Raw genomic sequence first — 27,992 nt, forward strand, 5'->3', positions numbered from 1 at the left:
TGGCTACATCTTCCGGTGTCCGGTTCCCTGGTAACAGTGGCAGCAGAGGTGCCTGTGGCCGTCTACATCATCACGCGCACACGTGAGCCGGGATGGAGGAAGCTCCCGCCCCCGATCTCCTTGCCTCTTCCCGCTGGCGGGTCTTTTACACTGCTTAAAGGTACTGTGTTTGTTTTTTGCATTCACTGTTCTCACCTTGACAAAGGGGCAGGTTAGCCCCGAAACGTTGGTTCACAGGATGAAATAAACTACACGGTTTTACCATTTGCGTTCCTGCATTGAATCTCAGAGTGCCGCTGCTTGTTTGACAAATCCAGAGGTATTTCCATTTATCCAGATTGCACCTGAGTAAGTTGAAAACATCGGGGGAAGTGCCGGTCCTATTTGCACTATATATATATATATATATAACAGTGTGCAGCCAGGGCCGGATTAACAATGGGGCGGGTGGAGCTGCAGCTCCAGGCCCCCCCATGAAAATAGGCCCAGATGGTGCTGGTAGACATCGGTGGCAAGCAAAAAAATAATGTTTTCTTATTGTCACCACCGTCAGTGGCCGTCCGAAGCCCCGCCCACTATGTCCCTCATCCCTCCACCCCACCTGCTGTCCGACTCCACATGCACTTCTTCAGTAGTACGGCACAGTTGAATGGCTTCTCTGTGCGGATGCACTGAAGTGCTAAGAGGCTGGCCACGGGCTGAGGCGGCCCGGCCTCTCCCCTCCACTTATGTTTCTTCCCCCTCCGCTTGGACGCTGCCATGTGCTTTTCGCCACGGCTCAAAGCCGCGAGATCCGAATGACCGGGACCCACTGCTGCCGGCGCTTTGACCGGGACCCGCTGCTGCCTGCACAAATACGGAGAGCCGCTGCTGCCGCAAATGACCGGGACCCACTGCTACCTGTGCAAATGATGGGGTGCCGCTGCTGCCAGCGCCACTGATGGGGACCTGCTGCCGCCAACGATGGGGACCCGCTGTTATCGAAGGTGCAAAGTACTGATAACAGGGAGAGGAAGAGGGAGGGGATGCCTAGTCACGTGTTAGCAAAGTGCCACCTGTACGGGGTTAGGGGATGCCTGTCTCAACCCATTACCCAGTCCCCCCTCCCTTTGTCTTTCTCTCTCTCCCTCCCCTCTCTCTCTCCTCTCTTTCTGTGTGTCTTCCCCCTTCTCTCTCACTGTCTCTTCCCTTCTCTCCCTCTCTGTCCCTCCCTTCTCTCTGTCTACCCCCTTCATTCACTCTGTCTCCCCCTTCTCTGTGTCTCCGCCCTCTCCCCTTCTCTCTCGCTCTGTATCCCCCCTTCTCTTTCTCTATCTCTCTGTAGCCCCTGTCTCTCTCTGTGTGGGTCTCCCCTTCTCTCCCTGTGTGGGTCTCCTCCTTCTCTCCCCATGTGGGTCTCCCCCTTCTCTCCCCATGTGGGTCTCCCCCTTCTCTCCCCGTGTGGGTCTCCCCCTTCTCTCCCCGTGTGGGTCTCCCCCTTCTATCTCTGTCTCTCTCTGTTTCCCCCTTCTTTCTGTCTCCCCCTTCTCTCCCTGTGTCTCCCCACTTCTCTCTCTATGTATCCCCCTTCTCTCTCTCTCTCTCTCTCTCTATCCCCCTTCTCTCTCATCACCCCTCTCTACCCCTTTCTATCTCTAGCACTTCTCCCCCATCTCTCTGTTTCCCACTTCTCCCTCTTCTCTGTGTCTCCCCCTTCTTTTCTCCAAGTTTCCCCCTTCTTTCTTTCTCTCTGTGTCTCCCCCTTCTTGCTCTCTCCTCTCCCTCTCACCCTCTCTCTGTCTTCCCCTTCTCTCTCTCTCTCTCTCCCCCTAATCTCTGTGTGTCTCTCCCTTCTCCCTCTGTGTCTCCTCCCATTCTCTCTCTGTCCCCCATTTCTCTCTCCTCTCCCTCTCATCCCCTCTCTATCTACCCCTTTCTATCTCTAGCACTTCTCCTCCCTCTTGCTGTTTCCCACTTTTCCCTATTCTCTCTGTCTCCCCCTTCTCTCCCTGTGTGTCTCCCCACGTCTCTCTATATTTGTATCCTCTCTCTCTCTCTCTCTCTCTCTTTATCCCCCTTCTCAATCTTCCCTCTCTCTCATCACCCCTCTCTCCCCCTTTCTATCTCTACCACTTCTCCCCCCTCTCCGTCTCCCACTTCTCCCTCTACCCTGTCTCCCCCTTCTCTCTCTCCATGTTTCCCCCCTTTTTTTCCCTCTCTGTTCCCCCTTCTCTCTCTCCTCTCCCCCTCATCCCTCTCTCTCACCACTCTCTCTGTATCTTCCCCATCTCTCTCTCTCCTTGTCTCCCCCTTTCTCTTTCTATCTCTGTCTCCCCCCACTCTCTCTCCTCACCCCCTCTCTCACCTCTCTCCTCTCTCTGTATCTTCCCCCTTCTCTCTCTGTCTCCCCCTTCTCGGTGTGTCTCTCCCTTCTCCCTCTGTGTCTCATCCCATTCTCTCTGTCACTCCCCCCCTTTCTGTCTCCCCTTTCTCTCTCCCTCTCACCTCCTCTCTGCCTTCCTCTTACCCCTCTGTGTGTGTGTCTCTCTCCCCCCTTTCCTCTCTCTCTGTCTCCCCCTTTCTCTCTGCCTACCCATTCTCCCTTTGTGTCTCCCCCTTCACTCTTTCTGTGTGTCTCTCTGTATCTACCCTCTTTCTCTCCCACTTCTCCTCTCTCTCTCTCCACCCTTTCTCTCTCTCTCTCTCTCTCTCCACCCTTTCTCTCTCTCTCTCTCCACCCCTTCTCTCTCTCTATGTCTAACCCCCTTCTCTCTCTGTCTCCCCCATTCTCTCCCCCATTCTCTCCCCCATTCTCTCCCCCTCTCTATCCCTCTCTCTATCCCTCTCTCTCCCCCTCTCCCCCTCTCTCTCTCTCCCTCTCTCTCTTCCCTCTCTCTCCCTCCCTCTCTCTCTCCCTCTCTCTCCTTTCACTAATATATAGTAAGTATGGCAGGGAAGGTTAGGCTGCGGGAGGGGAGGTTAGGGTTAGGCACTAGGGTGAAGGTTAGTGTTAAGCTGCAGGTGGGGGAGGTTAGAATTTGGCTGTGCAATGGGAAGGTTAGGGTTAGACTGCATGAGGAGAGGGTTAGGGAGAGGGTAAAGGGTAGAGTTAGTTTACTTACCAAGACGTGTCAGTATTTTGACCGCCGGCATCCTCACTGTTGGGATCCCATACCCAACCAATAGCGGGGCACATGTAGACCATACCCTCCAACATGACCCGCCCCACTAGGTACAAAATGCTCTGTTTCTTGACTTCCCTCTTAATTTATTATTGCCATCACCTGTGAAGAAACAGCTTTCTTATCATTTAACTAGTTCAACACAGGTGATGGAAATCATAAATTAAGAGGGAAGTCCAGAAACAGAGCATTTTGTACCTAGTGGGGCGGGTCATGTTGGAGGGTCCGGTAGACATATTCACATACGGACATATAGACACAGGTACATATGGGCATACAGGAGCACATTCAGACATAGGCACATAAAGACATAGCAGAGCAGATATAGGTATACTACAGACACAAAAGGACATACAGAAGCACATACGTATATAGGCACATATGAACATATAGGAGCACATACAGATATAGGCACATAAAGACAAAGCAGAGCACATATAGGCACTACGAGAACATACGGACAAGCAGGAGCATATACAGAAATAGAGTAACACATTTGGACATAGAGGAGCACATACAGAAATAGAGTAACACATTTGGACATAGAGGAGCACATACAGAAATAGAGTAACACATTTGGACATAGAGGAGCACATACAGGCATAGGCACATAAAGACACATAAGGACACCCCTGGATGCCACCCCACAGAACAGGTCGCACCCCCACATCACTAGTCACGCCACCACAGCACTGGTCACACTCCTGTGCAGGCACACAATAGGCCCTTCAGCAAATTCAGCTCCAGGCCCATGTGGACCTTAATCTGGCACTGTGTGCAGCACTCAAAGCTGATAAATAACGACTCAACCACAAATGTAGATCAATGTTTCAATTAGAAAATTGTCATCAGGATCATTGGTGTATCCTGATGACAATTTTCTAATTGAAACGTTGATCTACATTTGAGGTCCAGTCGTTATTTATCAGCTTCGAGTGCTGCACACTGGCCCTCATTCCGAGTTGTTCGCTCGCAAGCTGCTTTTCGCAGCTTTACACACGCTAAGCCGCCGCCTACTGGGAGTGAATCTTAGCTTCTTAAAATTGCGAACGAAAGATTCTCAAAATTGCGACCACACACCTCTTAGCAGTTTCTGAGTAGCTCCAGACTTACTCGGCATCTGCGATCAGTTCAGTGCTTGTCGTTCCTGGTTTGACGTCACAAACACACCCAGCGTTCGCCCAGACACTCCTCCATTTCTTCAGCCACTCCCGCGTTTTTCCGCACACACCCATAAAACGGCCTGTTTCCGCCCAGAAACACCCACTTCCTGTCAATCACATTACGATCACCAGACCGAAGAAAAAACCGTGAGTAAAATACCTAACTGCATAGCAAATTTACTTGGCGCAGTCGCAGTGCGGACATTGTGCATGCGCACTTAGCGGAAAATCGCTGCGATGCGAAAAAATTTACAGAGCGAACAACTCGGAATGACCCCCACTGTCTGTTCTATACTTAGCTGCTGCAATATGTGAGGGCACCGATTCTGTGATTTAAAAATGAGTGAATGAATACAAAGGTTAAAAATGACACTTCTCCAATTAGTGGATGGCAGCAACTTTAAGTAATGTGATATGTGCTTTGGATGGCACATATATGATATGAAATAGAACTAGTGGAGAAAAAGGGCGCCTATTAAGTGTTTAAAAAATAATATAGAGTGAACCAAGTGGTAATGTATGGACATCACTTATCTGATACACACAATGTCTTCGGTCACATGACCAATGTACATATGTGGAAAGAAATAGAACAAAAATAACATAGCGCGTACAGTTTTTAATACGTATTTCACCATAAATTGCAGTTGTATCTAAAAACCTCCTAAGGATAAGAAAATCCTCAATGATAAAAATCTACCAGCTGGGATTATTTTAAGGTTTTTCACATATTTTAATACAACATATAAAAAAAATGGTAAAAATGCAAGCGTACAGAATAAAACAAGTATTCAAGCTTATCAGTCTGTATATGCAATCGGGTACATCCTGTTTTCCATAAAAATCCAATAATGGTAAAAATGCAAACGTACAGGAATGTTAAGTTAAAAGAGCTTATCTGTCCATAAAGAGGTCTCAGGTGCAGCAGTTTCAACGCGTTTCGTCAGCAGTTTGACTTCATGATGAAGTGTTAATCCCTGAAGGAAATACTACAAATATTGTTTACAAAGAAATTTTATGATCAATGTGCTCAATATAAAATATACATCATAATATTAGTTGGCACTACTGTCTTTGTAAAATTCACGCAAGAAAACCCACAGGCAAACACTAGAATATGTATGTATGTATGTATGTATGTATGTATGTATGTATGTATATGAAATTTAAGTAGAAAATAGGCCATGCTCCGTAGTTCGTACCTCTCGACAATTTTGTTTATTCAACATCACACAAAAAACAGGTGGTGGTCTGTACAACCGCAAGTAATAACAGATTCACAATACCTGTACTCGGCACATACAGCTCATTCTGAATCAGCAGCAGATAGCTCACGTATGCTAGTGAAAAAATGGCTGCCCTGCGCCTGCCTTCGCAGCCAAGTTGTGGAGCAGGGGTGCCTCCACAATTTAGCGATGGAATCGCAATTGCATTGCGATCGCATCGCTGCTGGGTATTTGCATGCTGGGCGGCCTTGCCCTATGCTGGGCGGCTCCCAGCATGCAATCGCAACCAGTTGCAGTTTGTCTAAAATAGCAAAACTGCAACTGAAGCTGAATAAGGTCCGTAGGCAATAGGTTGTGTCCCCAAATAGTCAACATGTAGAAGGCCAACAGGAACAAACGTTCAACAGGTTCAAAAGGTTGACATGACAATGGTCAACACACATATGGTCAACACAATTAAATTTTTTCTACTTTTTCATAATTTACCATCTATGTGGACTATGATTGGGAAAAGTAACCTGAGCTGAGTGCAGTGATAGCTTTGCGAAGCACCTTGCCCGAAGCATGGTGAGCAAAGCAAGCCCACGAGGGTACACGTTTCTATTAATTTGGCTTAGATATGGCGAAATATACAAAACTAGTTACGAGCCTGTCAAAATGATGGAACAACATAACAGTAATGTCAGCGCCGGCTGATGTGCATGACCGAACTGAGGAACACTTGAATTGCTTCGTAGTGTGCCATCTAGTGGCAGCTGGCGCGCAAAACACTTGAATTCCCCATATAGTGGTGGGGAGCAGCGTTAGCCTTTTATTATATAGGATGACACACACACACATAGAAAAAACTTGTGTTGACAAATTTTGTGTCACCCATTTTCATGATGACCTTTTGACCCTGTTGATCTTTTCTACTTGTTGACCTTTTCTATTGTTTACCTATTCCATGTCCACCTTTGACCCTGTTGACCTTTTACATGTCAACCACTTGGGTTCGACCTACTGTCTATCTTTTAACTGTAGATCTATTGAACCACACCTAATATTGGTGTGCCAGTAGGGTAATAATAAGTTAGAGTTTTATTATTCTGAATGTTAATAGAAGTTATTAAATGATGGTATAACATGTTTTATTTTACCACTATAACATTTGTAGCACCAGAGCAGTCCATATCTTATTTCTATAACAATAACTACATCCTAATACACTGTATACCCACAAGCTGTGATTTGGGAATTTCACAAGTTTCTCCTGAAATGATGTAACGCATATCAAATAATTACTAATTTGTCTATCGTATGAGGGCTTAACTCCTAGTCATGTTTTATTTCACAGAAAAACATAATGTCGCTGAGATGCTTCTGAATCATAGCAACTTTCATATTTGATTCTCTGCATGGTGCAATGTCATTAGAAATACATTACTAGCACGTAAATAATAAAAAATACACCTAGTGAGAACACAGTCTACAGGACATCCATTGAAAGACCGCTACAGTAACGGGTTGGTACTTGCTGCTCCTCTGGAAACCTTTTTTCACATTTTTTTTTTTACTAACTTAGTAACTCAGAACACATAAGCAACTGTAATGAAAGCATAACTCTCAAGCTAAGGAGAGTCTCATTCTGTTTGGACCTTAAATCCATTAATTATCCTGTTGTGAGCCTTGATCTACACATAAAATAAAGTAAATTTTTAGCAAACTACTACAAAGGCAAAACGTCATTGTTATGGATCAGAAATGTAATTCTACATCGGCATGCTTACTGTTCATCTACAGTTGCAAGATCATAACATGCATAGCGCATTACTTGCTGCTTCTAACAAATTCTTTTAGCACTTTGGGGGTTATTCAGGTCGCATCACTAATCAATGCGACCGCAATAACCCCGGCGGCTGCACTGGACATGCGCAGGTCCCATCCTGCGTGTATGCTAGCAGCCAATGTGATCTGATCACATTGGCTGCGAATGCCTCTGCCTGATTGACAGGCATATGTGTTCACGGAGCAGGTGGGTGTGTGGGCAACCAAGCGTTGCGGGGGTTTGAAAATGGGGTCAGGTCAGCTGTTTTTTGTGGGCAATGACATCACACGCATTCGCTCTGATCAAGAAAATGGCGGTGGACCGCCTGCATACGCAGCCTAGCTTCGGTTGCAAGCGCAGGACCCGTTCTACACAAGTGCAGAACAGTTCCTGCAAACGCGGCACAGACATGCAAATGCCTCTGCCTGAGGAATGGGGGCGTGTTGCCCCCATTTTCCGGGAGTGGTGAGGCTGAGGACTGCATCGTGAAACGCAGTTTCCTTGGCCCCGCAAGACTTGGTAAGCTTCAGGTTACTCAGCCTGCGGTTGTAGATGAACATCATGACCGATGGTCGCGATGTTCATCTAATTTGCGATCGCATCGCAAATGCAAGCAGGAGGTGGTATGCACCTCCTCCTGCATTTGCATTGCTAAGGACTGCAAATGCAAAGCTGCTGCGAGGTGCTGCAGGCTCAGTTTTTCGCGCCTAACTGTCCCCGGTGATCGGTGCAATCTTGACTCCGGACTTGGAGAGTGCACAGGACGTGTTCCTTCTGTGCTGCTGTAGTTATGGAAGGGGGAGGAGAGAGTAAAGGGGTGTATAAGACAGACCAGGTGTTGTTCTCTGTCTATAAGGGGCTGTGTACTGCTGTACACTACTGCTATGTATCTCTGTGTGATCCAAAAATATATTTAATTTAATTGGTGCGTCACTCAGTACTGCGGCTGCCGTACACTAACACTTATGCTATTTCCTCTGTGTGTGATCCAGAGCAAAAAATATATTTCTATTGGTGCATCACTCTGACAACTGGTACAGCAGCTGCTGTATACTACTGCTATATATCCTCTGCGTGGAATCCAAAGCCAAAAATATATTTCTATTATGTATTTGAAAGGGGTGCTCTGTCTGCTCTATCTGAAAAAAGGTGTCCATCCATCCAGGTGCTCCGCTCCCAGTGTAAAATTAAAATAATGAAAGCTAAAAACAAAAAGCCTAAAATTATAATTATCCAAAAATAAATCTATTTTTTTGTTTCTGCTGTACCCCAGTGTACTATACAATTTTACTCATAAACGCATTGTACGATGCTGTCGGTGTAGTCAACCGCAGTGTGTAATTATTATATATATTTCTGATTCATTTGTGCGACACTGTAACCACCGGTGTGATATAAATAATACTTCGACATATTTTTGACTCATTTGTGCAACACTGTAACCGCAGTGTGTGATATAAAAAAATATTTATATATATATATATATATATATATATTTATTTAAATTAATATTTTGTGCTGTGTCATCCCAGTATACATCCAGGGACTGCAGCTGCTTCATCCATCTATGGGTGTTCTGTCAGTTCACCCAAAATAAAAGACATCTTTTTTTATATATATATTGTGCTGTATCCCCCCAGAATACATCCAGGCGTGCTCCGTCCATTTCAGGGTGTGGTGTCCATAGCTCTTATTCTTATTATAACTTATTGTCCTATTTATATAACGCTTCTTATCACAATATTGTAATTAATTCAACTTATTATTATTAATAATAATATTATAAATTAGCTAAATTTAAATTAAATTAATGTAAAAAACTCTCCAGACTCATATACTGAACTTTCTGCATATCAGAGATATCTTGGATATCAGTCTGACTGATGAAGCCACCGATGCTGAATTGCTTTAAGGTGGGGAAACGCGTCTCATACGGACTGTGACCTGAGACCTGCACTGAGGTTCCCTCTTTGTACTGCTGGATCGTTACCCTCCATTGCTTTTGGGACCGTCTTTACTCCGGATAGGGCTTGATAAAAGGTTGTGGAGCACCAGAACCGGGAGTGGACAGGAACCCGTTTACCAGAGGACGGTCGCGGTAAAAACAATCAGATATTTAAAGCATGGCCATGTTTAATAGAGTTTAACAATTATAACTCTGTAATCCATTTCAACTCTGCATGCATAAAAGTTCCAAATCTGCTTGGCAAACCAACACTTAACAACTGGAACTCTTGTTACAATACTTGGAAATAACTGTGTTGACTTGTAACCACTTGTGCTATATGAAACAAATACTGCAACAGTTACTACTACAAAGTTACTTATTATATTTTGCTGCCATCCAAACATCTGGCTGTATTAAGTGCACTAATTCTGCTGTATAAATTTATTATATTTATTTTTGGCCAAAAACTTATAGTGCTGTGATTATAGGGAACTCATTTGTCTATCTACTGTTAGGGATTGATCAGGATTACTATAGTAATATAGTGTTTAAAGGTAGTCTAGGAACAGTCCTATGTATTTTACATATTTTAATAAAAAGTGAGTGTATTTTAATATTGTATAGTGTGTCAGCGCTTTCTTAGTTGTTTTTCTTTGTCTTTTTAATTACAGGGAGGGTTCAGGTAGGGAAAATGAGAGGCAGGGCCTACAGGGAGGCTGATGTCAAGGACACTGAGGGGCAATTGCATGGAGGGTGCGAGAAGGGACACTGAGAGGGAATTACAGGAGTGTGTGGGCAGGGAAACTGAGGGGGAGTCACAGGGAGGCTGAGGTCAGGAACACTGAAGGAGAATTACAGGGAGGGTGCAGACAGGGACACTGAGGAGGAATTACGAGGAGGGTGCGGGCAGGGACACTGATGGAATTACGGGGAGGGTGCAGGCAGGGAGACTGAGAGGGAATTACGAGGAGTGTGCAGGCAGGGACACTGAGGGGAAATTACGGTTAGGGTGCAGGCAGGGACACTGAGGGGAAATTACGGTTAGGGTGCGGGTAGGGACACTGAGAGGAAATTACGGGGAGGGTGCGGGAAGGGATACTGAGGGGGAATTATGGGAAGTGTGCGGGCAGGGACACAGAGAGAATTACAGGAGTGTATGGCCAGGGTCACTGGGGGGCAGTTACAGGGATGGTGCGGGCAGGGACACTGAGGGGAATTACAAGGAGGATGCGGACAGGGACACCGAGGGGATATATGCACACATACATACAGTTAAAAACCCCTCTCTAGGTGTGATGGCACTACATGTCCCAGCAAATCCAGTTGACAAGGGGTGCTGGGACTTGTAGTCTCAACACAGCTGGTCAGGCAGTCACTGGTCTAGATACCTCTCCATACAGAGCTCTTTGTAAGCTGTGATCCAGACTGCCAGGATAGACCATGCAGTGCAGTTACGGTACCGCAGAAAATGTACACGTATGCTCATACTGCACTGCTGACTGGTGCTGATTGTAGTGGCTAGTGTTTGGTGACAGATCACCGCGCTTACCCCTGCGTGCCTGCTGGTCTGTGTTGCGGCCTCCGCCTTCAGTGGTCCACGGGCTCCGGCGTCTGGCTGGCGCGGCTCCCGGCGGTTCCCCGGGGCAGGGGCGCCGCCATGACACCCGGCATCACGTGGGCGGGGAGCAGGTGACGTCATCAGACTGTTCCGCCAATCCAGCAGAGGTGGGAGATTCAAAGGCAGACGCCGGGCAGAGCCTCGGCGCCTGAGTATCGTCTTTTCCCCTGGAGTGGATGCCAGTGCTCTTGTTCCCGGCGGATCTCTCTTTCAGGTGCCAGTTGCTGCACAGTTCCAGCGTATACAGCGGCTGGTGTGTTCCTCTGCAATCCAGTCACCAGTGCTTCTTGGAGTCAGCGTGGGCTGCTGGCTAAACGCCGCTCTTAAGTTCTACAAGTCATCAGTGTCTGTAAACACCGTTCTCAAATTCTACAAGTCATCAGTGTCTTTAACCACCGCTCCCAAGTTTTGCAAGTTACCAGTGTCTTTAACCACCGCTCCCAAGTTTTGCAAGTTACCAGTGTCTTTAACTACCGCTCCCAAGTTCTACAGTGTCTTTAATCATCGCTCTCAAGTCATACAAATCATCAGTGTCTTTAACCACCGTTCTCAAGTTCTACAGTGTCTTTAACCACAGCTCACAAGTCATACAAATCATCAGTGTCTTTAACCACCGCTCTCAAGTTCTATAAATCATCAGTATCTTTAGTCACCGCTCTCAAGTCATACAAATCATGAGTGTCTTTAACCACCGCTCACCAGTTCTTCAAATCATCAGTATCTTTAAAAACATCACTCACAAGTTCTTCAGTCACTATTATCTTGTACCAACACTCACAAGTACTTCTTTTCCTGGAATCTTTAACATTGCTTAAAAGTTCTCCTATAGGCCTGGACATTCCCCCCATACGTTCCTTCTCTGCTATGTGACATTGTGTTGCTCCCTTCCTGCAATAAAGTTCTTTAATATTTTCACCAAGCTTTACTGTCAGAGTCCTGTATGAGGAAGACCTATATCAAGCCATCGCTGTTCCGACCCAACTGTGGTTCCTCTCCCCTACCATCGGGAGAACCCCCGAGTTCACAACACCCCCAACCTAGGTCAGTGACAGAGGAGGTGCCTTGCCCCCTCCCCATACCTGGAAGTGCTCCGCTCCCCGGCTATATTCACCATCATTGTGACTGTAGTCACATGGGTTGTCAGAGTGCAATATGCTTCTGAGAGTCCGGCAGTGGATAAGCACTGCTAAGGTATGTACTCAGTGAGTACTATGTCATTCTACCCCCTGACGTGGGTGGCACTGCCGGGCGGCGCCCCTGGCAAGTGCTATCCTGGCCAATAGGAAGATACACCCCTGTCTCTATGGCCCCCCTTTGCTCTCTCCTGCCCCTTCCCTAACTACAGCTGCACAGAAGGAACACATCCTGTGCACTCTCCAAGTCCGGAGTGAAGATGGCGCCGAGCACCGGGGACATATATAGAATCCAAAACCCGCTAGATCCGACAGTAGGATGATGTTTTGCCTCGTTTTTGCATCAGAGTTAGGCGCGAAAAACTAAGCCTGACTTGGATCCAGGCTCGTATCCCCAAGTTCTGGGGAGGTTCGGTTCTCAGAGAACTGAACCCGCTCATCCCTAAAACAAACATATCCAGAATGCACATACAGGTATATTCCACACAAGATGCTGCAAAAACTTTACTTCATGCATTTAATACCTCCCACATTGATTATTACAATAGTCTCTTTAGTAATCTTCCGGGAACACCATATTCGCCTACTTTTGAAAACTAGTTTCAGGGGGATTATAATGTGTGGCACGCCATTGAGGGGGCATGTCACGCTATGCCCAAAGGTTGTGGAACCATCTCCATCTACGGGGTGTGCCCTGCATGGCAGGTTAAAACTAAAGTACTAAGCTCATTGTAATGATACAAAGTTTGTGCAGAAAGCAGGTATAAATGAGCACTGCATACCTAGAAAATGATGCCCATGTGTATTATATAATGCGAGTACTGTAGTTTGCATTGTGCACAGGGGTGGTCTTCAGTATGCCGACTGACAGGATCCCGGCGCACAGTATACCGGCGCCGGGATCCCGACAGCCGGCATACCGACACTTATTCTCCCTCGTGGGGGTCCACAACCCCCCTGGAGGGAGAATAAAATAGTGTGGCGCGCGTAGCGCGCCACCGTGCCCGTAGCGTGGCGAGCGCAGTGGGCCCGCAAGGGGCTCATTTGCGCTCGCCACACTGTCGGTAAGCCGGCGGTCGGGCTCCCAGCGCCGGTATGCTGGTCGCCGGGAGCCCGACCGCCGGCATATCGTAGTGAACCCGTGCACAGAATGGGAATAAGTAAGTGCATTTTTAAAACAAGAGAAAAACTTGAATACTGAATGACTGCTACTGAGTGAATGATTCAGACAATCTGAGCATTGCTGGAGTAAGAGCCTGCAGCTAGCGGATGGAGATAAGTGAAGGTAATGACAGGGCACATATGCAAAAGTAAATGAAATCAGGAATGGGCAAAAACTATTTTAACGGGAAGCGGTTAATGCACTGCCGCACGGGATCAAATTGCTGATGGTGGAATCCAGCACAGCGGTACAATGCTGGCGCCGGAATAGCGGTGAGGTAGGTGATTCTAGTTCTATGGGTGTCCAGGGAGAATAGAAAGGGACAAATGTAAGGTGGACTGTCTTTTAGGGTATGTACTAAACATGGGCGCCATCTTGAATCTAAGTCAGTTTTCCCATTTCCTGCACAGTATTTGAAACAAAAGGGTGTACTGCGACTTTCCCAGCTTTCCCACCCTTTCCCAAAGCCCTGTCTCCCCTCACCAAGCCACTCTTACCCTGGTGAGACTCACCTGCACTGCACTCCCCAGTATCCAGACCCAAACACTGCATAGCAGATACAATGCGGTCTTCACACCCCACCAGAAGATGCCAGTGCAGGGCATGGTAGCAGAGCTTCTGCCATGTCCAGTAACTGCCTGCAACAGAGCTGGACTCGGAAGAGCTCACATCCCTGCCAGGCACTAAGTGGTGTATCTTTGGGGCCCCTCTAATCCTTGGGGCCCAGTACAGGTGTCCCCTTTGACCCCCCCTGTCGCCGACCCTGTGTACATCTCCCACCTACATGCCATGTTTTCTGAAAGAATACATTCCTTGTGTTACTCATATTACACCATTACCAGCATACTGCAAGTGCTGTTATAATGTACTGAACTCATGCTACAGTTAAAAGATTAACAATATACAGTAGTTGGCTTATTATAAATCTTTAGTATCCTATGTATTATGGCTTTTTTACATTTTTCAGCATTAACATGCATCACAAAAAAATTTACACAATATTTTTGCTCATAGTGTAAACAAAAAAACACCATATTTTTAATAAACTCAAACCAAAAAACAAGCACCTGGCTGTGCAGAGAAGAAGCTTACAGTACCCAGTAGGAAGTTATCCCAATCTCCACAACAAACAGAACAAAAAGCTGGTCCCAGTTCCCTGGTCGAGGAATATGTGATTCAAACAGAAGAAGAAACTGGGCCCAGTACCCAGACACAACAATATGGGCCACAAACAGAAGAGGAAGCTGAACGAAGTTCCCAGTCTAATCAATTGTAGCCAGGTAAAGAGAGAGAAAAAAACAATTTGGCAGGATGGAGTTGGATATCTTGTTCTGCAAGCCATGAAGCAAAGCCAATATGTACTAAAGAATATGTGGGCAGGAACCAAGGAGCGAATCTAGTGAGAAATGTCATTATTTTTTTAGCCAGCTGAAGGGGTGGATCTGGGGAATGGCTTCTGCGTGACAACCTGCGAGGGCCCTGTCCAGCAAGATTTTGTTCCTGGGCAGGGCTAGGGGATGGGGAAGGTATTATTGACTCCCTTAGAGTCTGGCCATGGAGGGCTGCGATGGCCTGCGTGCCTTGGCCAGTAGGGCCAAGAATGGAGGTTAGTTCACGCATGCCTTGCTGCATAGTAGAGGTGAGCTCACGAACCTTCAGAAGCATCTGTTGCTGGAACTCATCATTTCATTGGCCTTGATGTTGGATGGCCAACAGAATCTGGATGATACAGTGCTGTATTTTGTTAAGGAGAGAAAAAAAAATACATTACTAATCCCATTTGTAAAAATGCAGCTTAAATTTATTAACATATAAATTACATATTTACCTGGCTCGACATGAGGAGCTTCAAGGGCAAGCATGTCTGTGTCCATCTCAGACACGCCTGCCACCTTCTCATCGGCCACGCAGCCCAAGGCAAGATACTCCAAGGTGGAGTATTCCAGACTCTCAGGGAGTCTGCCTCCACCAGTTAGCCTCACATTTCTCCACCGTGCAGACATCTTGCCCTTCACCCGGCACTTGAAGTCAACCCATCAACAAATTTAGAGAATCAATTAGCATACATATTTATCTTTAATATTTTAACATTGTTATCATTCATTTATGTTATAGTTTTTTATTCTGGCCATCATGTTTAACATACCATGTTTTTTTTGTGGTATTTTAAGAAAAATATAGGTCTAATTGTATACATCAAACAAACACAAAAAATGTACACTACATTACTTTGGCCTACTTCTCCTTGTACACATACATAGGGGTAAATCTTCTAAGATGGGAGTTCTATTTAAGATGGGATGTTGCCCATAGCAAGCAATCAGATTCAACTACTCAGTTATCTAGCACCTTCTAGAAGATAATACATGGAATTGGAGTGGTTGCTATAGGCAACATCCCATGTAAAATTGAACTGCCATCTTTACCCGATAGTGTGTTAGAGTGTGAATCAGTATGTCCGTCTCTTCACCTCCTGTGGTGTGCGGACAATGGGTACCTCCACATTCACTGCATTGGTGATTTCTCGCCAGATGCGCTCTTTGGTTTCTGCGCTCATGTTCTTTGGTCCATAGTGGATTTGTTCCATGGCTTGCGGGACAAGAATGTCCCTCCTGCCAAATGAGGTTTGTCTTTTTTTCTCAATTTACCTGGCTGCGATTTAGTAGACTGGGAACTTGGGCCAGCTTCCTCTCCTGTTTGTGGCCCAGATTGTTGTGTCTGGGTACTGGGCCCAGATTCTTCTTCTGTTTGGCTCACATATTCCTTGGCCAGGGAACTGGGACCAGCTTCTTGTTCTGTTTGTTGGGTAGATGGCAGCAACTGCCTACTGGGTCCTGCTCCTTCCTCCTCTGCACAGCCAGGTGCTGGTATTTGCTGTGCCAGTGTTCCATGCCTTCTTAGGCATGCCTCTTATTTTTTTGTAGTTGTGCACGTAGTTGGACATTGACTAGATTAATTTCTTCCTCAATAGGATCCATGGTGCTGGAAGCATCTGCGTATGGTTCTGGGGGTGCAAAATTTTATACATGCGTATGCATACTTTACATAATCTTGCACAGGTGATGCATACATAATTGGCAAAATGACATTGATTGTTGAACATATTTAAGGCATCTCTAGGCAGGGCCGGCTCCAGGCTCCCGGAAAAGTGGGCGTGGCCTCTGGAAAGTGGGCGTGGCCTCGTAACTTCATATCATCAAACTATAAATATATTTTCACACAATTAGCAGCCTTACACATAGCCACAGTAGTGTTCCTTACACACAATGTCTCCAGTATAGTGCCAGATACACATAATGTGCAGTGCCAGATAGACATGACATGCCCCCCAGCAGTGCCAGCTACACATGACATGCCCCCCCAGCAGTGCCAGCTACACGTGACATGCCCCCCCAGCAGTGCCAGCTAGACATGACATGCACCGCAGCAGTGCCAGCTACACATGACATGCCCCCCAGCAGTGCCAGCTACACATGACAGTGTTCACTTTTTAGGGCATGGTACTGATCACAGGGAGGGCACATTTTTAAGTTAGGAGGGCAAAATGATGTACATACTGCTTGTTGTTCCCATACCTATATGCCAAAGCATGGACAGTGCGCGCCGAAGACGCGCAGCAAAAATAAAGGGGAGTTACTTTGTGGGGAAGGTACGTGGCCACATAATAGTGGCAATTTGCATTACACCACACAGTAGTGCAGCTAATACACACTGCACCAGGTAGAACCTCCTATACACTTTGCGTCAGGCACAGCACTGAGACACATTGCACCAGGGAGAGCACTGAGACACATTGCCTAGCCACAGACGCCTAGCGGGAACACTACATGACATGCCCCCCAGCAGTGCCAGCTACACGTGACATGCCCCCCAGCAGTGCCAGCTACACGTGACATGTTCCCCAGCAGTGCCAGCTACACATGACATGCCCCCCAGCAGTGCCAGCTACACGTGACATGCCCCCCAGCAGTGCCAGCTACATAAATGGCCACACAGTGCCAGATATGCACCCACAGTTCAGATACATAAATGCCCCCAAAGTGCCAGATACATAAATGCCCCCACAGTGCCAGATACATAAGTGCCCCCACAGTGCCAGATACATAAGTGCCCCCACAGTGCCAGATATAAAAATGCCCACACAGTGCCAGATATGTCCCCACAGTGCCAGATATAAAAATGCCCACACAGTGCCAGATATGTCCCCACAGTGCCAGATATAAAAATGCCCACACAGTGCCAGATACTGTATGTCCCCACAGTGCCAGATATAAAAATGCCCCCACAGTGCCAGATATAAAAATGCCCACACAGTGCCAGATATGTCCCCACAGTGCCAGATATAAAAATGCCCCCACAGTGCCAGATATGCCCCCACAGGGCCAGATACATAAATGCCCCCAGTGCCAGATACATAAATGCCCCCAGTGCCAGATGCATAAATGCTCCCAGTGCCAGATGCATAAGTGCCCACACAGTGCCAGATACATTATTGCCCCCCATAGTGTCAGATACATTAATGCCCCCACAGTGCCAGATATGCCCCCGCAGTGCCAGAAACATTAATGCCCCCCACAGTGCCTGATACATTAATGCCCCCCACAGTGCCAGATACATTAATGCCCCCACAGTGCCAGATACAATAATGCCCCTAGTGCCAGATATTTCTCCACAGTGATAGATACATTAATGCCCCCAGTGCCAGATATGCCCCCACAGTGCCAGATACATTAATGCCCCCAGTGCCAGATATGCCCCCACAGTGCCAGATACATTAATTCCCCCAGTGCCAGATATTCCCCCACAGTGCCAGATACATTAATGCCCCCAGTGCCAGATATGCCCCCACAGTGCCAGATACATTAATGCCCCCAGTGCCAGATATGCCCCCACAGTGCCAGATACATTAATGCCCCCAGTGCCAGATATGCCCCCACAGTGCCAGATACATTAATGCCCCCAGTGCCAGATATTCCCCCACAGTGCCAGATACATTAATGCCCCCAGTGCCAGATATGCCCCCACAGTGATAGATACATTAATGCCCCCAGTGCCAGATATGCCCCCACAGTGCCAGATACATTAATACCCCCAGTGCCAGATATTCCCCCACAGTGCCAGATACATTAATACCCCCAGTGCCAGATATGCCCCCACAGTGATAGATACATTAATGCCCCCAGTGCCAGATATGCCCTCACAGTGCCAGATACCTTAAACGCTCGCTGAAGACCCGTAAAAGTATCCAGGCTATCGGCCCCTGTCTTCTGTGTGGCCTGGTCCAATGTGTAAATACTTTTTCAGTAAGATCATATTCTTATCTTTACATACCTCCCAACATGACCCTCTCCAGGAGGGACACAACGCTCTGCTTCTGGACTTTTCTCTTAGTGTATGATTGCTGGCACCTGTGTTGAACAGGTAAATGGATAAGAAATGTGTTTCAGCACAGGTGATGGCAATCATACATGAAGAGAAAAGTCCAGGAGCAGAGTATTCTGTCCCTCCTGGAGAGGGTCATGTTGGGAGGTATGCCATTACTTCTCTCACTCATTTCCCGGATGCAATACCCTGGCCCTGACTTGTAAATTTGTTAAATGCTTTTAACTCCAAATAATGACTTCAGGTGGAAATTAGTGCGAGAAGCTGCACGCTCTCATTGTGCAGAGGCGTCTGGGTGGGCTTTGTACGCTGATATAATTCTAAAGCTACGCAAAGCTTTCAGAATCTGTTATGTTGAATATTTGCCTCCTGATATTATATAATTATATTAATAATTGTGCTTCTAGAAACGTAGCCTTTAACTTCAGGCCAGTGCTTGCTGGAAGGTATGGAAGAGTTTGCTATATATTCAGGCCTGGCCGGTAGCGTCCGCAGCTGTTTACCTGATGTCAGGCAGCACTCCTTGTGCTGGATCTCGTCCACTGGCCACACAATCTGCAGAGTCCCGGAGGCAGTAAGGTCCACGGTGTGGCGCAGACTAAGCTAAGGTCTGACTCTGATCGGCTCTGCGCGCCATGTGCGCTGTGCTGCGCCGCTGATGTCAGACGCCGGAGCCGCTGCCGCCGTACAGCGTCAGCGCGCACAGCCTGGGTAGTTTAGATTTAGTCCGCGGCCCGCCCACAGCACTCCCCCTCGATGACTCATCATCGGTACGGGGCAGCAGGCACACCACAAACAGTCAGCCGCGGCCGCCGGCCGTCCACTGCTGTTGTCGCTAGGCAGGCTACCTACTACCACTATTAGCAGGCGGGCGGGCGGGCCGGGGCGGGAATGGATTAATCATGGACGGATCGCTGTGTGCTGCAGCCGGTCACAGATGCTCTCCAGGCTCCACTGCTCCATCCAGGTTCCAATATGGCGGCACAAGCATGCGGCGCCCATTAAGGGTGGCGCCCTGCGCGGCTGCTCTATTGGAACATGCCTGGAGCCGGCCCTGTCTCTAGGCATCTATGTATTGTGGGTACTGCTGTTGGAGAGTGTGTGTGTCTGTTGTCATTGTGAAGGTAAGTTTTTTTTCCCTATGTTTCCAAGTTAGACTTGTAATAGAAGTAGTCATATTTTCTGAGATTAATATTTGCTATGTAATGTATTCTGTAGACTGTTCGTGTTTATCAATCTTGGTTTGATTCTGCTGGTAAGTTTGTGGTGGTTTGCAATGGTTGTTTGCATTTGCACAGCGTGTTCGTATAACTAATGTACGTCTGCATGTTTATGTTTGCTCTTAAAGGGGTATTTTTAAAAAAACATTTTAAATGTTTAGCTGAAGTAGTGCGTTTTTTCTTCTTCTCTGCCCTTTATTTCTTTGTTTGTATGTATATGGTGGTTTGCATTGGCTGTTTGCATTCGCACAGCGTATTTCCCAAATAATGTATGTTTGTTTGTTTGTTTGCTCTTAAAGGGGACGTCTGCTTGTTTGAACTTGCATTTGTGTGTGGCATACACAAATATTTTTTTGTCCACTGGTAAGTGTGTGTGTTGGTTTGCTGTGTTTGTAAAAAAAATTCTGAGTGTGTTTTGTTATGTGTTTTTTTTTGGTTTACTTTTCAAGGGTGCGTGTATTTATTTTTCCTTTGGTGCTGGATTAGGCTTTTTTTTGGCCTTTAGCTATACATTTCATTTGGTTTCTGCCACTGGTAAGTATATGGAGGTTTGAAGTGTTGGTTTGCTGTGTGTGGTTTATATGTGTCTTTTCTGAATGTGTTTTTCTATTAATGTTTTTTTTGTTTACTTCTCAAGGGTGCATATATTTATTTTTCCTTTGGTGCCGGATTAGGCTTTTTTTTTTGTGTTGGCCTTTAGCTATACACTTCATATGCTTTCTGCTGCTGGTAAGTATATGGAGGTTTGAAGTGGGGTTTTTTTTAAATAAAAATTTGCAAAAAATCAATTAGTAATTTTTTAATGTTCCTTCCCTATTGTTGTGTAATATTTAGTGATGGAAAACAGCACACCTGTAAGTTTTTTTTCATGATTCACTTAGCTTGACCACAATATTTGGTTAATTTAAATCGGTTCAAAACGAATCCTTTAAAAAATGTCATTTGCAGTTTGCTACGGCTGTTTTTCTGTATGCCTTATATGGCTAACCCCAACATGCACCTCATCCTCGAAGGCAAAGGAGGCGTGCAAGGCCTAGGATTTTCGAACCCGTGTCACCCTTTTTGGTTTGCCAGATGATGAGGTGGTGCAGCGCTATAGGCTGCCCCCTCATGTCATCCTAGAAACTCTCTCAATATTAGAGCGTGATCTAGAGAGTAAAAATCGCAATCCTACAGCAATTCCACCACTGACACAGTTCATTACTTTCTTACACTTTTGCGCCTCAGGGTTTTTCCAGCATATTGTTGGAGTCCTGGGAGGTGTATCAGGGCTCATTCTCAAGGATCCTGAGGTGCATAATTGGTGCTTTCCTTAAAAGAAGCAGCAATTCTGTCCAACTGCTGGCTTCTCACACGTTATTGGGGTAGTGGATGGGGCACACATTCCACTTGTGGCTCCATCACATAATGAAATTATCTTTAGGAATAGAAAAATGTTCCATTCTTTGAATGGGGTGGCACTCATACCGGCTGTCGAGATCCCGGCACTCAGCATTCCGGCACTGGGATCCCGACATCCGGTATACCGACAACTTTTCTCCCTCTTGGGGTGTCCACGACACCCCTAGAGGGAGAATAAATAGCCAGCATTCCGGCTGTCTGGATCCTGGTGCTGGTGTGCTGGGTGCCGGGATCCTGACATCCAGCAATTCATAGTACACCCCTTTGAATGTGATGGTGGTTTGTGGCCCATCTCTCCAGATCCTTTCCCTGAATGCCCGGTACCCAGGAAGTGCCCATGATTCTCACGTGATTTAGCAATCAGGGATATGGCATAAATTATCCTTGTTGGAAGGCCAAGACACGTGGATTTTGGGTGAGTTTTTGGCACATCGTGTAAATGTGACTGTATGTGTAGGCTTCCAAATTTCTTACTTAATCTTTTTAGATAATTTTAATTTCAGGAGATAGTGGTTATGCTTGCACCCCATGACTCATGACTCCTTATAGTACACCAACACCAGGACCACAATCTGAATTTAATGCTGCCCTTTCAGCCACCAGACAGCTGGTGGAGCGCACTTTCATACTTTTAGGGTGCTCCACTGCACTGGTGGTGACCTCATGTATTCGCCGAATATGGGGGGTAATTCTGAGTTGATCGCAGCAGGAACTTTGTTAGCAGTTGGGCAAAACCATGTGCACTGCAGGGGAGGCAGATATAACATGTGCAGAGAGAGTTAGATTTGGGTGGGTTATTTTGTTTCTGTGCAGGGTAAATACTGGCTGCTTTATCTTTACACTGCAATTTAGATTGCAGATTGAACACACCACACCCAAATCTAACTCTCTCTGCACATGTTATATCTGCCTCCCCTGCAGTGGACATGGTTTTGCCCAACTGCTAACAAAGTTCCTGCTGCGATCAACCCAGAATTACCCCCATGGTTAGCAAAATAGTGGTCCTGTGTGCAATATTGCACAATATTGCTATAAGGAGTCATGTTGCATTGCCGGCTGCCAAAATTGTAAGACCAGAAGATGAGGAGCCAGGGGTTGGCCGGTTTCATGGTGCTGAAAACAGGTGTGGCTACCAAACACGTGACAGAGCAGTAAGGAGATATTTCAGTTATGCTTATTTAATGGCACTATTTACATTTGTTGACAATTAACCCAATTATAATTATTTTGTTTATGTTGATTTTTGATGTATAAACTACAAAAACATCATTTTTTTAGTATATATATATATATATATATATATATATATATATAAAACTCAGCTGGATAAAGTGTATTTACACATTGAATTATATGTATTTGTTATTTGGTTATCCAGGCAACCGGCGGCTAGGAGCGAGCCGCACGTGGGTCAGGTGATGTCATCTGGACCAGCCGGGCTGCCGCACCTGTGGAGATGGAGCTGGGATATTGGTGAAGGTATAAAGGTATGTTTTATTGTTTGTCACATGCTGTTCCGACGAAAGCTAATACAACTGAAACGTTAACATGATATAGAGCCTCTGTCTCCTGAATTGCTGAGTTGGAAGTACCGTGTGAGTGCCACTGTTTGGAACTGGTATTGTAGCTATTGGCTGGAGGGCACCAGGGCAATACTTACTGTGTGGAGTGCCGGTAATGTGGAGGATATATCTATCTATCTATAGCAGAGGTTCTCAAACTCGGTCCTCGAGGGCACACACAGTGCATGTTTTGCAGGTAACCCAGCAGGTGCACAGGTGTATTAATTACTCACTGACACATTTTCAAAGGTCCACAGATGGAGCTAATTATTTCACTTGCGATTCTGTGAGGAGACCTGCAAAACATGCACTGTGTGTGCCCCCGAGGACCGAGTTTGAGAACCTCTTATCTATAGTAATGTTTCCAGTCATGTTAATAGTGCATGCTCATAATAATTATGACTTATGGCAACACTGATTGTGGTTTTGCACACACAAAACCAAGTCATTGTACATTAGCAAATGAGCATTGCATATATTAAGGAACAGCAAGAGTACTCATTACGAAGTGATGTGTAAGACCTATAGGGTCTTTCCGGATTACCAACGAGGCACTATTTTATAATATTTAAAAAATGGGGCCTGTAAATAGATATCAAACCGTTAGTTGAACAATATCAGATATGTGAAATTTTTGAATATTGTTCGGAACGATAGTTTTTCTACTATTCATCTTTGTTTACATCTTGTTTATTATCAGATGGAAATGCTGAGAGCAAAAACCTTGTTTACGATTTTTCTAACTGTACATGGTGGTGCAAGTTTTCTCCCCTCCCCCCCCCCCCTTCCCCTCCCATCTTTTGTCGTTTTTCTTATTTTCTCTCTGTATAAAATTGAAAAATTTGGTCAATTTGGTTGTATGTGTATGATACTGTGCTTGACGGCAGTCAGGTGTTATTGCAAATTTTATATTGTTTTGTGTGTTATAGTGTTTTCGCCTATTTTGACTACTGGCGATAATAACCGCTATTATGACATATTACCTAAGGAAAATAAGGAAAAATGACTTCACAGAAAGGGTAGTGGATAAGTGGAATAGCCTCCCATCAGAGGTGGTAGAGGCTAAGACTGTAGGGCAATTTAAACATGCTTGGGACAGGCATATGAATATCCTTACAAAGAATTAAGGTTAAAAAAGGGTTGAGATTGCCTAAAGGATAAAATAAAAAAGGGGCAGACTAGATGGGCCAAGTGGTTCTTATCTGCCGTCAAATTCTATGTTTCTATGTTTCTATGTACCTACTGAAAATTTACTGCTGCTTCTTGTTGTGTTCACAACACTGTTTCTCTCCTTCATGTTCACCTTGTGACCATTAATAAAGATATTTAAAGGCCCATAGGGGTATTTGCATAGATCAATGGGCCTAATTCAGACCTGATCGTAGCCCTGCAAAATTTTGCAGGGCTACGATCAGGCACACTGACATGCGAGGGACGCCCAGCACAGGGCTAGTCCGCCCCGCATGTCCTGCCCTCCCCCCCGTACAGCAGCGATGATTTTGCACTGCAGGAGTAGCTCCCAGACAGCTTTTGCGTGCTGGCCGGGAGCTACTTGTTGCTGCCCGGGTCGCAGTGGCTGCGTGTGACGTCACGCAGCTGCTGCGGACCCCCCCCCACACATGGTCCGGCCATGCCTGCATTGGCTGGACCACGCCCACAAAATGGCGGGCAAACACCGCCATGCCACCCCCTTCCGCCCATCAACCACCTCTGCCTGTCAATCAGGCAGAGGCGATCGCTAGGCAATGACAGTCATCGGCTGTCAGCCATGCGCCGGCACACTGCAGCACCAGCGCATGCGCACTTCTGACCTGATCGCTGCGATGAACGGCAGCGTGCAATCAGATCAGAATGACTCCCAATGTACCAATGAACCAATGTGTATGTACACAATTTGCATTACCTATTATTGAGTTTACTATGATGGTGCATATGAGTACTTTGTCATGTTGTTATGTGCCCTAAGCCTAAACACAATGGGTTTGACCTTAGTACACTAACATATGTTATTTTTGGTTTCAAACTATCATGTACACCTGAAATGTTTAGTTGAGAAGATAAAATAATATAGGTTGGGAAGTGTTTGCGCTTTTATGGATTACACACCTTCACTATTGCGTTCGCATCTGCTTCTGATACAGCATGTCAATATTCCCATGTGCAGCAATAGAGTTTATTTATATGATTATGCAACATAGCTGTTGACCAATCAATAGCAAGCAGACTGTATAAATATGAGCATTTCTGAGGAATACGCTATGGGCACCATGCGATCAGCCGCTTTCTCCATTAGAGAGCTGCAGCTGCTCACGGCTGTTATGGACCGCCGCATAGGCCACACGGGCCCTTATGTTTCCAATGCCCGGAAGTGTGTGGCCTATGCGGAGGTTCACAGAAAACTGCGAACCAAGCTAAACAGCCGGAGGTCCACTGTCCAGCTTGAGTGCTACTGTTCAGACCTCCGCTGCCGGCAGCCACAACTGCTCTTGAGCCTACGCTTGCAAATTAGAGCACGTAAGTGTTGCATACTGTAGCATTCCTGTGGGTTTGATCGGGGGTATGAGTGGGTTTATGTGCCATGTGTAATGGAGAGTAAATTTTTAAGCCATTAGCAAGCGTATGTTAGGTTGTGTGCAGAGTGAAAATTTGCATGTGTGTTTTGTTATTTTTATTATATTACATAAAAAAATTAATAAATATTATTTTAAAATATTAATAATAATAATAACAACAATAATTTCCATAAAATTTATATTTTGCACTTCTGAGTTATTTAAAAAAATATTATTTGTTTACATTACTTGAGCAACAACAAGCATGTTTGGCCTACATTGTTATTGTTCCCATTTACAATGATTAATTTTTTATAAAATAATAATAATAATAATAATAATAATAATAATAATAATCAGATCCTCCTTCCCCCATCCATCCTCTGCCCCCCTTTCATGCTCCCCTTTTCTTTTCCACACATGACATAACAAATGAGAGTGCTTACTACTATGTTCAATAAAAACATTAATTCACTTAGGCTCATCTTCTATCTAAATATATAAATGGGAAAGCCCCCACTTACTCACTCACTCACTGACCGACTCATCAATTCTCTTACTTCCCGATATGTTAGGAAGCCGAAATGTAACCCAGTTATTCTTCAGGTGGGAAATAGGAAAACCACGTAATCAGAATTTTAATAAACCACTCCTAATGGAATGAAATGGGGGTTAACATAATGACGTCATTACCCATGCGTGGCTTGCGTTGCGTAAATGTTAACGCCCATACGGGCAATCGGATCAAAATTTGGATTACACCTCCAGTGTGTAGAATTTAATAAACTACAAAAATGGTCCTGTCACTTTCTACTGTATCTCACTCACTCAGTGACTGACTAATCAGAAAGGGGCATATTCATCATCCTTTAATTGTCACAATTTCTACATTCCCCATGGAGTGTAGAAATTGTGACATTCATCAAACTCAGAAAAAGCATTTTTTTCGGAGTTTGAATGCGAGACTGTTCGCCATCCTGAGAAGGCTAACAGCTCAGGAGTCTCTTCACAAGCTGCTATCTACGTGCAGCCCCGGTACTAAGTTGCTGGCAAAGGGCGTGAGGCGGCTGCAGAGAGGCTGCGGGAGGGGGGGGGGGGGGGAGAGTGGGGAGCTGCGGCTGAGAAGCCCTGGGACTAAAGTGCTGGGGTCAGGCGGCACAGTGAGACCTGTTCTGGCGGTGGCTGGTGTGGGATGGGGGGGGGGGGGGGGTGCTGGGAGCCGTGGATCCCTGCAGCCGGTGTCCTGGTAATAACATGCGGGGGGGGGGGGGAAGGGTGGCGGCCGTGGCTATAAGATGCCAACCCAGCTGTAGTTGTGGTGAAGTGACAGGGGCAGTGGGGGGACCTCTGTTGGCAATAAAGTATCAGCGGGGAGAAGGTGGGGCAGCCGTGGCTTAGGCAGACAGATCCGGCAGTAAGGAGAAATATATCACTTTACGCAAAAGGAGCAATTTTTTGAAAGTGATATATTTATCAGGCAGGAATTATGAATACTGAAAAAAATGTGACTGAGAAGGCTGAGATTTGAAAACTAAAAATTCGAAGTTCAATATTTTTTCATGATGAATAGACCTCTAATTCTCTTACTTCCCGATATGTTAGGAAGCTGAAATGTATTTAACATAGATATTCTTCAGGTGGGAAATAGAAAAACTATGTAATCAGAATTTTAATAAACCTCCCCTAATGGTATGAAATGGGGGTTGACATAATGATGTCATTACCGATGTGTGGTTTGCCTTGCGAACCATGGATTAATATTTACTTACATTAACATATCTCAGATTTACATCTCTATAGATTTACCAAATTATTAACACTCATTTATATGTACAACTGTGAAAATCAGAAAATCCTGTGCGAAGAACGGGTAGAACAGCTAATACAGAATTATAGGGGTGATATTAAAAGATAATAACACTATTTCAAATTATTTTGTTTTATTAGACATTTAATTCCAGGTCAGCAGCATTTATCCTGTAATAAGGGATGAGGATTTAAAAGATGACTGTCTCAGTAGCAGTAGTACTTCATATCTTGATAAATAACTTTGTTTAAGACATGAGTAAGTATATATCAGAGACAAATATAGAACTATTATGTTAAATTATATTTTACAACCCTACTGCAGTTTGTCTGTAATGCCTAGAGGAAAATGTCTTCCAGTATGGAAGTGGCTGGATAATATTTTAACCATTGCAGACATCTAGCTGTTTTGTCTTTACTGTAAAGTGCTTTTTCCTTTTTTGATTTTCTATTTTTTTTAAAAGATGAATCCAAGTCCTCGAGGCAGCATTTTCTTCTGCTGAATCAAAGATATTGTTTTTCACTGCAGGTAGAAATCCACAGCACAAGGAATGGCAAGGTTACGTCTAGAGAACAACAAAGAACTGAAAATGTACTGCCGGCATACACATCTGTCCACTTTATAATTGGTACCAAAATCAACATCAACATATCTTTAAGAAAACAAGTATACTATACAAGATTCTCTGTCCATTAAGCTATTAGGACCACTTTAGAATTGCCAAAAATTCGGAGTCTCTTATAAAAGTAGACAGAATATGGGTTACCACATATGCTTCTTTTTTTGATCATATATGAGCTATATTTGTGACGCCGTATTGTATGCTTTAATAAAAATCTGCCTTCCCTTT

The 27,992-nt window shown here is 45.4% G+C and overlaps 1 long non-coding RNA gene across 2 annotated transcripts; it reads left to right on the forward strand.

The window, feature by feature from the left end:
- Position 1: 1 nt before the first annotated feature.
- Positions 2–27,992, forward strand: LOC134929172 (uncharacterized). 2 transcript variants are annotated; one of them, XR_010178345.1, is made up of 7 exons: positions 2–160; positions 19,819–19,855; positions 20,120–20,183; positions 20,270–20,354; positions 20,458–20,549; positions 22,600–22,708; positions 27,671–27,992. It is a non-coding gene; the product is annotated as an uncharacterized LOC134929172 (long non-coding RNA). The 2 variants fall into 2 exon arrangements; XR_010178346.1 differs by lacking the exon at positions 20,270–20,354.

This window comes from Pseudophryne corroboree, chromosome 5, assembly GCF_028390025.1.
Source record: "Pseudophryne corroboree isolate aPseCor3 chromosome 5, aPseCor3.hap2, whole genome shotgun sequence".
NCBI classification, from domain to species: domain Eukaryota; kingdom Metazoa; phylum Chordata; class Amphibia; order Anura; family Myobatrachidae; genus Pseudophryne; species Pseudophryne corroboree.